Below are 14252 nucleotides of genomic sequence, written 5' to 3'. Positions count from 1 at the left end.
ATCAACCTGACTGTTCTTGGAAGGGCTCACAAAACCAAGTGTCGGTGAATGACACCTGGGCCCCTCAGCGCGAGAGGCAGGGGCTGTCCACCGGCACAGCCGCGTGGGACCCCCAATTGGGCAGGACCGTGAGAGGCCGAAACTCGCGCCGCCACACCGAGCACCTGCACGCGCAGCCGCGCGGGGCAGGAGGGAGCAGGCGCCGCTCCCCGCCCCCGGAAAGCCCCGCCCCCCGGCGCGGCCCCGCCCCCGCGGCTGACCGGAAGTTACGCAGGAGGCGGGGCCTGGCGCCGCAGAGGGCGCGTGCCGGGAGGAGAGAGGGCGCGGCGGCCGGTGAGCGGGCGCGGCGGCGTCCCCGCGCGTGCGCGCCCAGGCTCCCCAGAGACCGTCCTCTCCCCGCGGCGACCCCGGCCCGCCGCTGCCCCTGGCCCCTCACAGACCCCAGGCACGGCCCCTGACCCCTCACGGGCCCGGCCTGCCCCCCGCCCCTCACGGACCCCGAGCGTCGGAGGAGCCCGGCCCTCAGGTGAGCCCCGCCCCCGGTCGCGGACGCCTCCCCTCGGGGCGGGGAGCGGGGTGTCGCGCCCGCGCCGCCCACCCCTTCCGGCGGCCGCGGGGAGGCTGCTGCGCTCCGGTCTCCCTGTGCCGGCGGCCCGGGCTTGGCTCTAGCCGCGTCTAGCCCCCGCTTTCCCCGAGACGGGATCGAGCGCCCCGGAAGCTCCCCGCCCCGGGTTTGCTGGCGGTGGGCGAGCTAGTGCTTGCGCTGCGAGGACGGTGCGGTCCCGGTGCCCGCGAGCGTTTCCTTTTAACGAATAATAAAACAGCGTTAATCAGAAGTCTCCCTCTCAGGATCAGATCTGCTCATGTTCTCTTAACGGGTCCTCAGCACATCTGTGAGGTCAGCCGGCAGAGAGCAGCCCGAGACCCGTGCTTAGCGCGCGGCCCGAGGCGACGCGGGCGGAGCGTCTCGCTGAACCCCAGCAAGGCGGGTGTAGGGGGAGGGTCCCGTGGCTGTGCAGGATGCCCGGCACCCCCACGCGGACTGGCCGACAGCTCTCGGGAAGTTTGCCTGGAGCAGACTGATCGCTATCAGGAAAGGCGGTGTCGGTCATTTCTGGGTTTCCCGAGAAACCCTGTGATTTCGGCCGAGGCGCTTCGTGCTCCTCATTTCCGTGTACTGACTTGGATGTCTTTCGAATGCCTCCGTCAGGTAGCACCACTTCTTTGTGCTTTTACAGTGAGCCTGCTGTTAGAGCAGCGCGTATCAGCTCAATAAATACCGAAAGTGCTGAGGCTCTAGCACGCAACAAAACAGACGAAACTCCTGCCCTGAAGGAGCTCAAATTCTGCTGGAGGATACAGACAATAAACTCGATAAATAAGCCAAATGTCCGGCATGCTGGAGGGGAAGTACAGAGCAGGGAAGGATGAGGTCATGGACTTGTTCCTGGCGTCAGGTGGACATTTATTTGGGCATTTTACCAGTTTTCCCAGTCCTTATTGTGCTTATTAGGATGCTTTTGGCTTCAAGTGAATCCATTAAAGCAAGCTGAAACTACTGTTGAAACATTGGCTTTCAAAACTGCAAAGTCAGGGAGAACAAGAATAGATGGAACCAAGGACTTGAACGAGATCATCAGGATTTGTTGAGGATGAGTTGGTGTGTCAATCCTCCTCCCTCTCACACATCTCTCTGCCCTGCTTCCCTCTGTGTTGACTTTCTCAGGTTCCTCCTCCATCCTACCTTCTTGTATTATCTGCTGCTGAGTAACTAACACAAACTTTAGTGGATTAAAACAACGAACATTAATTATCTCACATTTTCTGTGTGTCAGGAATTCAGGAGTGGCTTAGCTAGGTGATTTTTGCTCAGGGTTTCTCATGAGGTTGCAGTCAAGTCGGTGGCTGCGGCTGCCGTCATCTGAGGCTGGATTTGGGCCGGAGGATCTGACTTCCAAGTGTCTTACTCACATGACTAATGACTGGAGGCCTCAGTTTCCTCCTGGCTATTGGCAGGAGGCCGCAGTTCCTTGCCTTGTGTGCCTTGTCATGGGGTATGTGTCCCTACAACATGGTAGTCTTGGCTTTACCTTAGCGTGATAATACGAGAAAGCAAGGAGAAAGCCACAATGCTTTTTATGATCTAGTTTAAGAATTCTAACACTGTCACTTCCCCCATATTCTATTTGTTAGGGACTCTAAATATAAAAGGGCCCTTCTTTTGTAGGGAATGTATCAAAGAATTTCTGAATGTATTTCAAAACTACCACATCATTTACTACTCATGGGAAAAGAGTACCTGTTGCTTGTAATTCCAACTGAAGTTCTGAACCTGGTATTCAGTTGGGACCCAGTCATTGTGACCCTGATTAGCTAGGCCTGGGTAAGGAGCCCTCCCTGAGATGGGAAGGGATCAGTCCCAGAGTAACTACATTATTTGAGTCTTGGGGAAAGTGAATTTCCCCAAGGGAAATCAAAGGACTGTTACTAGAGAAAGAAAGAATGGTCATCAAGTAGTCAAAATGACCCCTACATCTGGTTAATGCCATCTATTTTGAAGTCAACTGCTCCTGCAAACTAGATTTCAAAGCTAAGTAGTTAATAAAGGCATTAATAGATTATTCTTTCAAGAAAAGTTCATGAACTGAGCAGAACATGCCTTTATTTTGGCATGTAAAGACATGAAAGTGCACATCTAGTAGCCCAGAGAACATCAAACAGGATAAACATGAAGAAAATTGCACCCCATCATATGTTGATCACACTACCAAATGCAGAGAACAAGGAGAGAGTTCTGAAAGCTGCAAGTGAGAAACAGTATGTACAAGGGAGCCCCAATGAGATTAAGTACCAATTTCTTATCAGAAACCATGGAGGCAACAAGGCAGAGGGTTCACATACTTAGTGCTGAAAGAAAACTGCTGCCCAAGAATTTTATTTCCAGTGAGACTTTCTTTCAAAAATGAGGGACAGATTAAAACATTCCCAGATAAACAAAAACTGAGGTAGTTCATCACCGCTAGACCTTCCCAGTAAGCAATGCTAAAGGGAGTTCTTCAAACTAAAAGGAAAAGACAATAGATAGTGGGAAACGGACTTTGGCCCAGTGGTTAGGGCGTCCGTCTACCATATGGGAGGTCTGCGGTTCAAACCCCGGGCCTCCTTGACCCGTGTGGAGCTGGCCATGCGCAGTGCTGATGCGCGCAAGGAGTGCCGTGCCACGCAAGGGTGTCCCCCGCGAGGGGGAGCCCCACGCGCAAGGAGTGCGCCCGTGAGGAGAGCCGCCCAGCGTGAAAAGAAAGTGCAGCCTGCCCAGGAATGGCGCTGCCCACACTTCCCGTGCCGCTGACGACAACAGAAGTGGACAAAGAAACAAGACGCAGCAAATAGACACCAAGAACAGACAACCAGGGGAGGGGGAAAATTAAATAAATAAATAAATCTTTAAAAAAAAAAAAAAGACACTAGATAGTGGTTCAAAGTGGCATAAAGAAATAAAGTCCTCTGGTAAAGGTAACCGTTTGGGTAATTATATAAATGCCAGTATTGTTATATTGTTTGGTATGTAACTCCACTTCTTAAATTCCTACAGGTGCTATAATGCAAATGCATAAAAAGTCATGATAAGTGTATGGTTTTGGACATATCCAGTACAAATCTATGTGATAACAAATACAAAAAAAGGTAGGGGGATGAAGGGGTATAGGAAGGGTGTATTTGCATGCTATTGAAGTCAAGTTGATAAGAAACCAAATACGATTGTTATATATTTAGGATGATAAATTTTAACCTCATGGTAACCACAAAGAAAATATATGAAAACTAAATCTAGATAGAAAAGAGAAGGAACTTAATATTGTACTACCAAAAAATCAAGTGAATATAAAAGTAGGCATTAATGGAAGAACTAAGGGACAAAAATGGTGTAAGACTTACAAAGGCTAAATAGCCAAGTGGCAGAAGAAAGTCCTGCATTATCCATAGTGACTTTAAATGTAAATGGCAGAGATTGGATAAAGAAAGCATGACTCAACTATATGCTGTCTACAAGAGACTCACCTTAAATTCAAAGATACAAGTAGTTGAAAGTCTAAGTATGGAAAAATATATACCATGCAAGTAGTAACCAAAAGAAAGCTGTGGTAGCTATACTAATATCAGATAAAAGAGACTAAGTAAAAAACAGTAAGGGACAGTCATTACATACTGATAAAGTATATTTAATTCAACATGATGTAACAATTGTAAATATATATGCACCTAACAGCAGAGTCCCAAATATGTGAAGAAAATTTGAAGGGAGAAACTGACAGTTCCTTAATAGTAGGAGACTTTAATACACACTTCCAATAAGGGCTAGAACATTTGGTCAGAAAGTAAGAAAGAAAATATAGCACTTGAATGATACTATAAACCACTTAGAACCAACAGACATACATAGAACACTTCATCCAACAACAATAGAATACACATTCTTCTCAAGTGCACATGGATCCTTCTCCAGGATAAACCATATATTAGGTCACAAAACCAAAAATTTTGAAGTCATTCAATGTATCTTCTCCTAATACAAGAGACTGAAGCTAGAAATCAATAAGGAGGGAGAAATGGAAAATCACAAATAGGTGGAAATTAAACAACATACTCTTAAACAACCAATGGCTTAAAGAAGAAATCACAAGGGAAATTAGGAAATAGCTTGAGGTGAATGAAAATGAAAATACAACCTACCAAAACATATGAGATGCAGCAAAGGCAGTGTTGGGAAGGAAATCTATTGCTCTAAATGCTTACATTAAAAAAGAAGAAAGACGTCAAATCAGAGACCTAACCTCAAAACTGGAAGGACTAGAACAAGATCAAACTAAATCCATAGCGGGCAGAAGGAAAGAAATAACAAAGATTAGAGTGGAGATAAATGAAATAGGAAGAAAAAAAAAAAAGAATCAACAAAACCAAAAGTTGGTTCTTTGAAAAGATAAATAAAATTGACAAACCATGGGAAGCGGACTTGGCCTAGTGGTTAGGGTGTCTGTCTACCACATGGGAGGTCTACGGTTCAAACCCCGGGCCTCCTTGACCCGTGTGGAGCTGGCCCAGGCGCAGTGCTGATGCATGCAGGGAGTGCCCTGCCATGCACGGGTTTCCCCCGCGTAGGGGAACCCCATGCACAAGGAGTGCACCCCATAAGGAGAGCCGCCCAGTGCAAAAGAAAGCGCAGCCTGCCTTAGAATGGCGCCGCCCACATGGAGAGTTGACACAAGATGACGGGATGAAAAGAAACACAGATTCCTGTGCTGCTGACAACAACAGAAGGGGACGAAGAAGAAGATGCAGCAAATAGACACAGAGAACAGACAAACGGGGTGGGGGGGGAGGGGAGAGAAATAAATAAATCTTTTTTAAAAAATTGACAAACCTTTAGCTAGACTGACAAAGAAAAGGAGAGGATACAAATAACGAAAATCAGAACTGAAAAGGAGAACATTACTACTGACTTTGCTGAAATAAAAAGGTCTATAAGAAGATAAATGAACAACTGTATACCGATAGATTACCTAGATGAAATGGACAAATTCTTAGAAACACACAAACTGCTTATACTGACTCAAGAAGAAATAGAAGAGCTCAACAAACCAATTACTAGTGAAGAGACTGAATCAGTAATCAAAAACCTCTTAACAAAGAAAAGCCCAGGACCAGATGGCTTCACAGGGAAATTTTATCAAACATTGCAAGAAGAATTAACTCCAGTTCTACTCAAACTCTTCCAAAAAGTTGAAGAGGAGTGAGTACTCCCTAATTCATTCTACAAGGCCAACATCATCTTCATACCAAATCCAGATGAAGATACCACGAAAAAGGAAAATTACAGACTAATAACTCTTATGAATATAGATGTAAAAATATTCAACCGAATACTAGCAAACTGAATCCAAGAGCACATTAAAAGAATTAAACACCATGATCAAGTGGGATACCCTGGTAAGCAAGGGTGGTTCAACATAAGAAAATCAATTCATGTAATAGACCACATTAACAGAATAAAGTGGGGGAAAAACACATGATCATCTCAATTGATGCAGAAAAGGTATTTGACAAAATTCAGCACTGCTTCATAAAAACACTTAGAATACTAGGAATAGACGGACACTTCCTCAACATGATAAAAGACATATATAAAAAACCCACAGCTAACTTCTGACTTAATGTTGAAAGACCAAAAACTTGCCCTCTAAGAATAAGGAAAAGGCAAGGATGCCTACTGTCACCACTGTTAGTCAAAATTGTACTGGAAGTTCTTGCCAGAGCAGTTAGGCAAGAAAAAGAAATAAAAGGCATCCAAATCAATAAGGAAGAAATAAAATTTTCACTATTTGCAGATGACATGATCCTATATACAGAAAATCATGAAAAAATCCACAACAGAATTCTTAGAGCTAATAAATGAATTAGCCAAAATGCAGAGTACAAGATAAACACCCCAAAATCAGTAGTGTTTTCTATCATAAGCAATGAACAATCAGAAGAAAAAATCAAAAAAGAAAGTTCCATTTACAGTAGCAACTAAAAGGCAGCTATCTGGGAATTAATCTCAGGATGTAAAGAATTTGTACACAGAAGACTATGAAGCATTAGTAAAAAAATCACAGAATACTTAAATAAATGGGAAGACATTCTATGTTTATAGATTAAAAGACTAAATATTATTAAGATGTCAACCCTACACAAAGCAAATTATAGATTCAATGCAATCCCAGTCAAATTTCCAACAACCTTCTTTGCAGAAATGGAAAAGCCAGTCATCAAATTGATATGGAATGCCTTGCAAAAAATATATATAGAAGGGTAAGGGACCCCAAATAGACAAAACTATCTTGAAAAAGAAGAGTGAAATTGGAGGAGTCACACTTCCTAATCTTAAAATTGACTACAGAGCCATAGTAAATCAAAACAGTATAGTCCTGGCACAAGGAGAGACACATACAACATTGGAATCAATTTTTTTTTTTTTAAGATTTATTTTTATTTATTTAATTCCCCTCCCCTCCCCCGGTTGTCTGTTTTCTGTGTCTATTTGCTGCGTCTTGTTTGTCCGCTTCTGTTGTCGTCAGCGGCACTGGAAGTGTGGGCGGCGCCATTCCTGGTCAGGCTGCACTTTCTTTCGCGCTGGGTGGCTCTCCTTACGGGTGCACTCCTTGTGTGTGGGGCTCCCCTACACGGGGGACACCCCTGCATGGCAGGGCACTCCTTGCACGCATCAGCACTGCTCATGGGCCAGCTCCACACGGGTCAAGGAGGCCCGGGGTTTGAACCGCGGACTTCCCATGTGGTAGATGGACGCCCTAACCACTGGGCCAAAGTCTGTTTTCCTGGAATCAATTTGAGAGCTCAGAAATCAGCCCTCATGCTTAAGGCCAAATGATTTTTGACAAGAGGGCAAAGACCACTTAATTGGGAAAGAATAATCTCTTAAAAAAAAATGGTACTGGCTAAATTGGATTTCCATTTGCAAAAAAAAACAACAAAAAACAAAGAAGGACCCCCTACCTCATACCATATACAAAAATCAATTCCAAATGGATCAAATATCTAAATATAAGAGCCAGAACTATCAAACTTCTAAGAGAAAATGTAGGGAAATGGACTTTGGCCCAGTGGTTAGGGCGTCCGTCTACCATATGGGAGGTCCGTGGTTCAAACCCCGGGCCTCCTTGACCCGTGTGGAGCTGGCCATGTGCAGCGCTGATGCGTGCAAGGAGTGCCGTGCCACGCAAGGGTGTCCCCCGTGTCGGGGAGCCCCACACGCAAGGAGTGCGCCCGTGAGGAAAGCCCCCCAGCGTGAAAAGAAAGAGCAGCCTGCCCAGGAATGGCGCCGCCCACACTTCCCGCGCCGCTGACGACAACAGAAGCGGACAAAGAAGCAAGACGCAGCAAATAGACACCAAGAACAGACAACCAGGGGAGGGGGGGAAATTAAATAAATAAATAAATCTTTAAAAAAAAAAAAAAGAAAATGTAGGGAAGCTACTTCAGCACCTTGCGTTAGGCCGTGGTTTCTTAGACTTTACACCCAAAGCACAAGCAACAACAGAAGAAAAAACCAGATAAATGGGACCTCATCAAAACTAAAAACTTTTGCACATCAAAAGACTGTATCATGAAAGTAAAACAACAGTCTATACAATGGGAGAAAATATTTGGAAACCACATATCCATAAAAGTTTAATATCCCAGAATATATAAAGAAATTCTTCAACAACAAAAAAAGACAACCCAATAAAGTGGGCAAAAGACTTGTATAGACATTTCTACAAAGAAGATATACAGGGAAGCAGCCTTGGCCCAATGGATGGGGCGTCCGCCTACCACATGGGAAGTCTGTGGTCAAACCCCAGGCCTCCTTGACTCATGTGGCATGTGCTGATGAGTGCAAGGAGTGCCCTGCCACGCAGGGGTGTCCCCCGTGTAGGGGAGCCCCACGCACAAGGAGTGCGCCCCATAAGGAGAGCCGCCCAGCACGAAAGAAAGTGCAGCTGCCCACATGGAGAATGGCGTTGCCCGCATGGAGAGCTGACACAAGATGACAACAAAAAGAAACAGATTCCTGGTGCCTCTGATAAGGACAGAAGCGGTCACAGAAGAACACACAGCGAATGGACACGGAAAGCAGACAACTGGGGGGGAGGGGAGTGGGAGAAATAAATAAAAATAAATCTTAAAAAAAAAAAAGATGCAAATGGCCAAAATATTCAACATCATTAACCATCAGGGAAATGTGAATCAAAACCACGGTGAGATACCATTTCATACCTGTTAGAATGACTACTGTTAAAAAAATGGAAAATTAACAACTGTTGGAGAAGATGTGGGGAAATAGGAAAACTCATTGCTTTGACAGTGAAGCGTAGTGCAGCCACTGTGGACGACAGTTGGCAGTTCCTCAGGAAGTTAGGTATAGACTTAACCATATGACCTGGCAATCCCATTACTAGTTTTATACCCAAAAGAATGGAAAGCAGGGACTCAAACAGATACTTGTGAAACTGATGTTCATAGCAGCAGCATTCAGAATTGCCAAAAGATGGACGCAGCCCAAGTGTCCACTGATGAATGAAAAAATAAAATGTGTTATATACATACAGTGGGAAATTATTGAGCTGTGAAAAGGATTGAAGTTCTGATACCATGCCTTGGAATTTAGGAAGAAGGATTATTCCACGTTATTTTCTAGATAAACCTGCAAAACTTATTCCGTGTAATAGTTGATTGTCTGAAATGCAGATGTTTATCCTTAACTTACTTTTAGGAGGTACTGTGAGCCATCCTCAAGTATTTTATGGTTTTCACTTAGGTAAAGGAAAGAAGCCTGAGGTTTGTGAGCACCGACTACATTTGCTGCACGACTTTTGCCTTTATCAGGACACCATGACCTTGGAATTAGTTCCCACGGAGGAAATGCTGTTCAGCAGTCACAGTTGACCACTGTGGCTATCACTCTCTGACATGTGCTGTGCTCAGCTCAAAACCCAGTGCTGCCTGGTTGTTATTGTGAGTGGCTCTTAAATAACCCATGTTGAACTGCTATTAAAATACACAAACCACTCTGGGCAGTGACACAAGCCACATAATGGAAAAGATATTCTTAAATCATTTGTTTACGTAACAGTTAACATTAGGAACAAGCATTTGAACACACTTTCTAGGGTTGGTTAGTGATTATAGATCATGAAGCCTGTGCTGAAATATAGGCCCTAGAGGGGAGAGAATGATTGTGAGTTACCTTATTCATCTTATCTAGGGAGGAACAGCCTTCATAAAATTCTTTTTCCATTTATTAATAGCTAATATTTGTATTGCCTACTATATGTTAGGTACAGGGGACACAGCAGACATCCTTTTGCCCTTAAAGAGCTATCTGGCCCAAAATAAGGACTGCAGTGAGTACTTTAGTAAATAATAACTGAATTCTCTGGGATGAAAGATGGGTCAGCAGGTGTCACACAAAACATCTCAAAGCCTTGATGCTTTTCAAGCTAAAACTTAGAGGACTAATAGGGAAGATACATTCCGGGCAGAAAAGCCAGCATGTGTGAAGTGTTAAAGATTCATACCCCTTACTTGTCAAGTCCTGGTACAAGCTGGGCTACAGCTAAGACCTCAAAGGCTACCAGCCAGCAATCCACAGGTCAATGAACACGCATGTCCAGTGAATGTACGATAAGGGGTAGGGCACTCTGCTCTAGATAATTCCAGTCTTTTAGAACAATAATTTGACTGATTGTAAATTTGGGGCAAGTGTCCCCCAACTGAAAGAAATCTTTTTTGTTTTGATTTGTTTTTTTATTGTCTTTTTTAAAAAAGATAAATAGATCACATAAAACGTCACATTAAAAAGCATAATGAAAGAAATCTTTAATAGCTAAAATCAGTCTACTCTGTTTTCACCCAGATTTTTATATCTTATCAATGCATAGCGCTAGAGTGGTAGCTGATTTTTTTTTTTTAATCCATGGACCATATCCTTTCTAATATTTCATTTTCTATTACTGACTTACAAAGCCAGATATTATATTTAATCCATAACCAGAGTATTTATTTCTCTTAGTATTCCATAAAGATTATCCCCATTTAAAAAAACTCAATATCAGTTATTTTCTCCAGTCGTCTCTTCGCTGATTATTTAAATGAGTATTTTTCTCTCTTTAAATTTACAAATACACTCTTTTCCTCTAGTTTTTTTTATTTTTTAGAATTTGCAAATATCCTGACTTTTAAAAAATGTGTACTTTGTAAAATTGTCATTCTGGCGAGGTTGAGTAATGCTAGAAGTAGATATTCTTTGAGCACTGTTTCGCATTCAGCTGGCTGAAGCAGAATTTCTGGGCAAACAAAAAGGGCTTTCTCATTCATTATTTTCTCTACAGAGATCAAACTGTACACCCAAGTTCTTAGAATCCTCTTACAAAACTAAAGCTAAGATTTTAAGATATACAGTTAAAACTAAACAAAAATTTTACTTGATTTAAACCAGTTTTTAAAATAGGCAAACTACCTGTTCGATTGGAATGCTAAAAATTGTCTGAAAATTCAATTTAAAGACTGCTATGAAATATCCAAATTTAAAATTGGAGGGGTGATTTCTTACTAAGGGGCTCTGAAATCTCCCTCCCCACCCCAAAAATAGTTTTCATCAAGTTTTTACAATTAAAAAAATTAAATATCTCTACTACTGCCAATTATTTGTCCTGGCAATTTTCCTTCTGCCCTTGCTACATTACAATTCTTATGCTTTTTTTTTTTTTTTAAGATTTATTTATTTATTTATTTAGTTTCTCCCTCCCCCCGCCCCCCCCCCCCCCCCGTTGTCTGTTCTCTGTGTCTATTTGCTGCGTCTTCTTTGTCTGCTTCTGTTTTAGTCAGCGGCATGGGAATCTGTGTTTCTTTTTGTTGTGTCATCTTGTATCAGCTCTCCGTGTGTGCGGCGATATTCCTGGGCAGGCTGCACTTTCTTTCGCGCTGGGCGGCTCTCTTACAGGGCACACTCCTTGCGTGTGGGGCTCCCCTACGCGGGGGACACCCCTGTGTGGCATGGCACTCCTTGCGCGCATCAGCACTGCGCATGGGCCAGCTCCACCTGGGTCAAGGAGGCCCGGGGTTTGAACCGCGGACCTTCCATGTGGTAGGTGGACGCCCTAACCACTGGGCCAAGTCTGCCGCCCTTTATGCTTTCTTTAACCATTAAAAAACAGTTACGAGTAGACTTCTGTACAGCTGTGGGCACAAGAGTCCCATCCATCAGCTGTATGGGATCGAAGCCCCATCTCAATTGAGAGGTGGGATGGGCATCACCATCACAGGGTCCTCAGGATGGGGGAATAAAATATAGATGAGAGTGGACCTACTGGTATTCTACTATAGAATTACTGTGACTCTAGCAATGGAAGAAATTATAGCATTGATGTGGCGACAATGGCCTTGGGAGTTGCTGAGGGCAGGGAGAGGAAAGAAGAGGTGTGATATGGGGGCATTTTTGGGACTTGGAGCTGTCCTGAATGATATCGTAGGGACAGATGGAGGATATTATATATTCTGCCATAACCCACCGAATGGACTGGGGGAGAGTGTAAACTACAGTGCAAACTATAATCCATGCTGTGCAGCAGTGCTCCAAAATGTACTCATCAAATGCAATGAATATGCCGCATTAACTAATGGAAGAAGCTGTTGATGTGGGAAAAGGGGGGGGTATGAGGAGTGGGCCATATGGGAATGGCCTATATTTTTTAATGTAACATTTTGTGTGATCTATGTATCTTTTAAAAATAAATAAATATTTATATTAAGACAAAACAAAAAGTAGACTTCTGTTTTTTATTTTCTGTCCTTTGACTATTCTTAGAGGAAAAACCCTTGGGGAAAAGGGAGACAATTCTTTTCATTCTTTTTGCATACAATATATTATGTTGTTCCTGTCCTGAAAATGTTGAACACAAAAAGTTCCTTGATTTTATTGTTCTTTCATATCACAGTGTGTTTCCACTTGGGATCTAACAGCCTGTGAAGTCCCTGGAGGAAGGGCGTGGCAGCAGAGGTGGCCTTTGAAGAGACCTGTAACCCAGTGTCTGTGGTATTCTGATAATTCCTTAGTGCAAGGGGAATTAACTATTTGAAAAACCATATACTTGTTTAGCATGGAGGTTGTAGTTTATGTGTTTTTCTCAGTTCATGTAATCATTACAGTCACGTCTTTTACCTTAACCTCTAAGTATCATATTGATATTTTCTTTCTGATCCTTCACATTTTTATTTTTTTTTTAAGATTTATTTTTATTTATCCCTCCCTCTCCCTCCGCCCCCTCCCCCCCAATTTTCTGCTCTCTGTACCCATTCGCTGTGTGTTCTTCTGTGTCTGCTTGTATTCTTGTCAGCGGCACCTGGAATCTGAGTCTCTCTTTGTGGCGTCATCTTGCTACATCAGCTCTGTGTGTGTGCGGCGCCACTCCTGGGCAGGCTGGACTTTCTTTTGCAACAGGCGGCTCTCCTTGATGGGTGCACTCCTTGCGCGTGGGGCTCCCTTACATGGTGGACACGCCTGCGTGGCAGGGCACTCCTCGTGTGCATCAGCACTGCACATGGGCCAGATCACCACATGGGCCAGGAGGCCCTGGATTTGAACCCTGGACCTCCCATGTGGTAGGTGGATGCTCTATCCGTTGAGCCAAGTCCACTTCCCACGTTTTTATTTCTTGTTTGTTTGTTTTGCATGACATTAAGTGAAAGAATGGATTTTATAGTTATCTCAGAAGCTCAGAACTGATAGAAAACCACAGTTTATGACTGAAAAGTCTGTGAATCAGTTTCCACTTTCTGTCTTCAAGACCACTAGTTGTTAGAGGTGAGAAAAGAACATTGGATGCAAATAAATAGAAATGTAAATCTCTTAATCTCATACTTTTTTCTTTAGTAGTTTATATTAACAACTTATCCTTTAGATGAAAAAGTTCTTAATTCTATTTTTTTAAAGATTATTTATTTATTTCTCCCCCCCAGTTGTCTGCTCTCTCTGTCCATTTGCTGTGTGTTCTTCTGTGTCCGCTTGTGTCAGCGGCACCCTGAATCTATGTCTCACTTTTTTGTTGTGTCATCTTGCCGCGTCAGCTCTCCGTGTGTGTGGCACCACTCCTGGGCAGGCTGCACTTTATTCACGGGGAGGGAGGCTCAATATGGGGCGCACTCCTTGTGCATGGGGCTTCCCTACACGGGGGGCACCCCTGCCTGGCAGGGCACTCCTTGCGCACATCAGCACTGCACATGGCCAGCTCCACACGGGCCAGGAGGCCCTGGGTTTGAACCCTGGACCTCCCATGTGGTAGGTGGACGCCCTGTTGGGCCAAATCCACTTCCCAAGTTCTTAATTCTTGAAATTTCCTTTCTAGTGTCTGCAAAGTGTGAATTTCATATGTAGGTACACAAAGGATTGCTATCCTTTTAAGTTATCTGTTGATTTAATGTTAACGAATGTTAATGGTTCCTTAGCATGCATGTCTCCTCATATAGAATTTTTTTCCCTTTTTTTTTCTTTTTATTATTTTTCTCATATAGAATTTTGCTAGCATAAGGATACACACTTTTGTCCCTAGGTTGGATGTTCCAGAAGTCTGTCTTTTAAGTGGAAATGTCATTTTAAAGCCCTGAAGGCCCTCGGGCTGTGGGTCTTCCTGCACTAGCCAAGGAGGAACTGATGAGCA

General features: G+C 43.6%; 1 protein-coding gene across 7 annotated transcripts in view; it reads left to right on the top strand.

The window, feature by feature from the left end:
- Positions 1-297: 297 nt before the first annotated feature.
- Positions 298-14252, top strand: part of FAM234A (family with sequence similarity 234 member A) — a 59331-nt gene continuing 45376 nt past the window's right edge. For 5 of the 7 annotated variants that reach the window (XM_058285617.2, XM_058285614.2, XM_071211110.1 and 2 more), the window contains exon 1: positions 313-526. The gene's annotated coding sequence lies outside the window, so the exon portion shown is untranslated. Of the gene's footprint in view, positions 527-12533; positions 12625-14252 lie in introns of all 7 variants that reach the window. The other 2 variants (XM_058285618.2, XM_058285616.2) reach the window with 2 other exon arrangements.

The sequence above is a fragment of the Dasypus novemcinctus genome, chromosome 23 (assembly GCF_030445035.2).
Source record: "Dasypus novemcinctus isolate mDasNov1 chromosome 23, mDasNov1.1.hap2, whole genome shotgun sequence".
NCBI classification, from domain to species: domain Eukaryota; kingdom Metazoa; phylum Chordata; class Mammalia; order Cingulata; family Dasypodidae; genus Dasypus; species Dasypus novemcinctus.
This window is presented reverse-complemented; position numbering and strand designations above follow the sequence as displayed.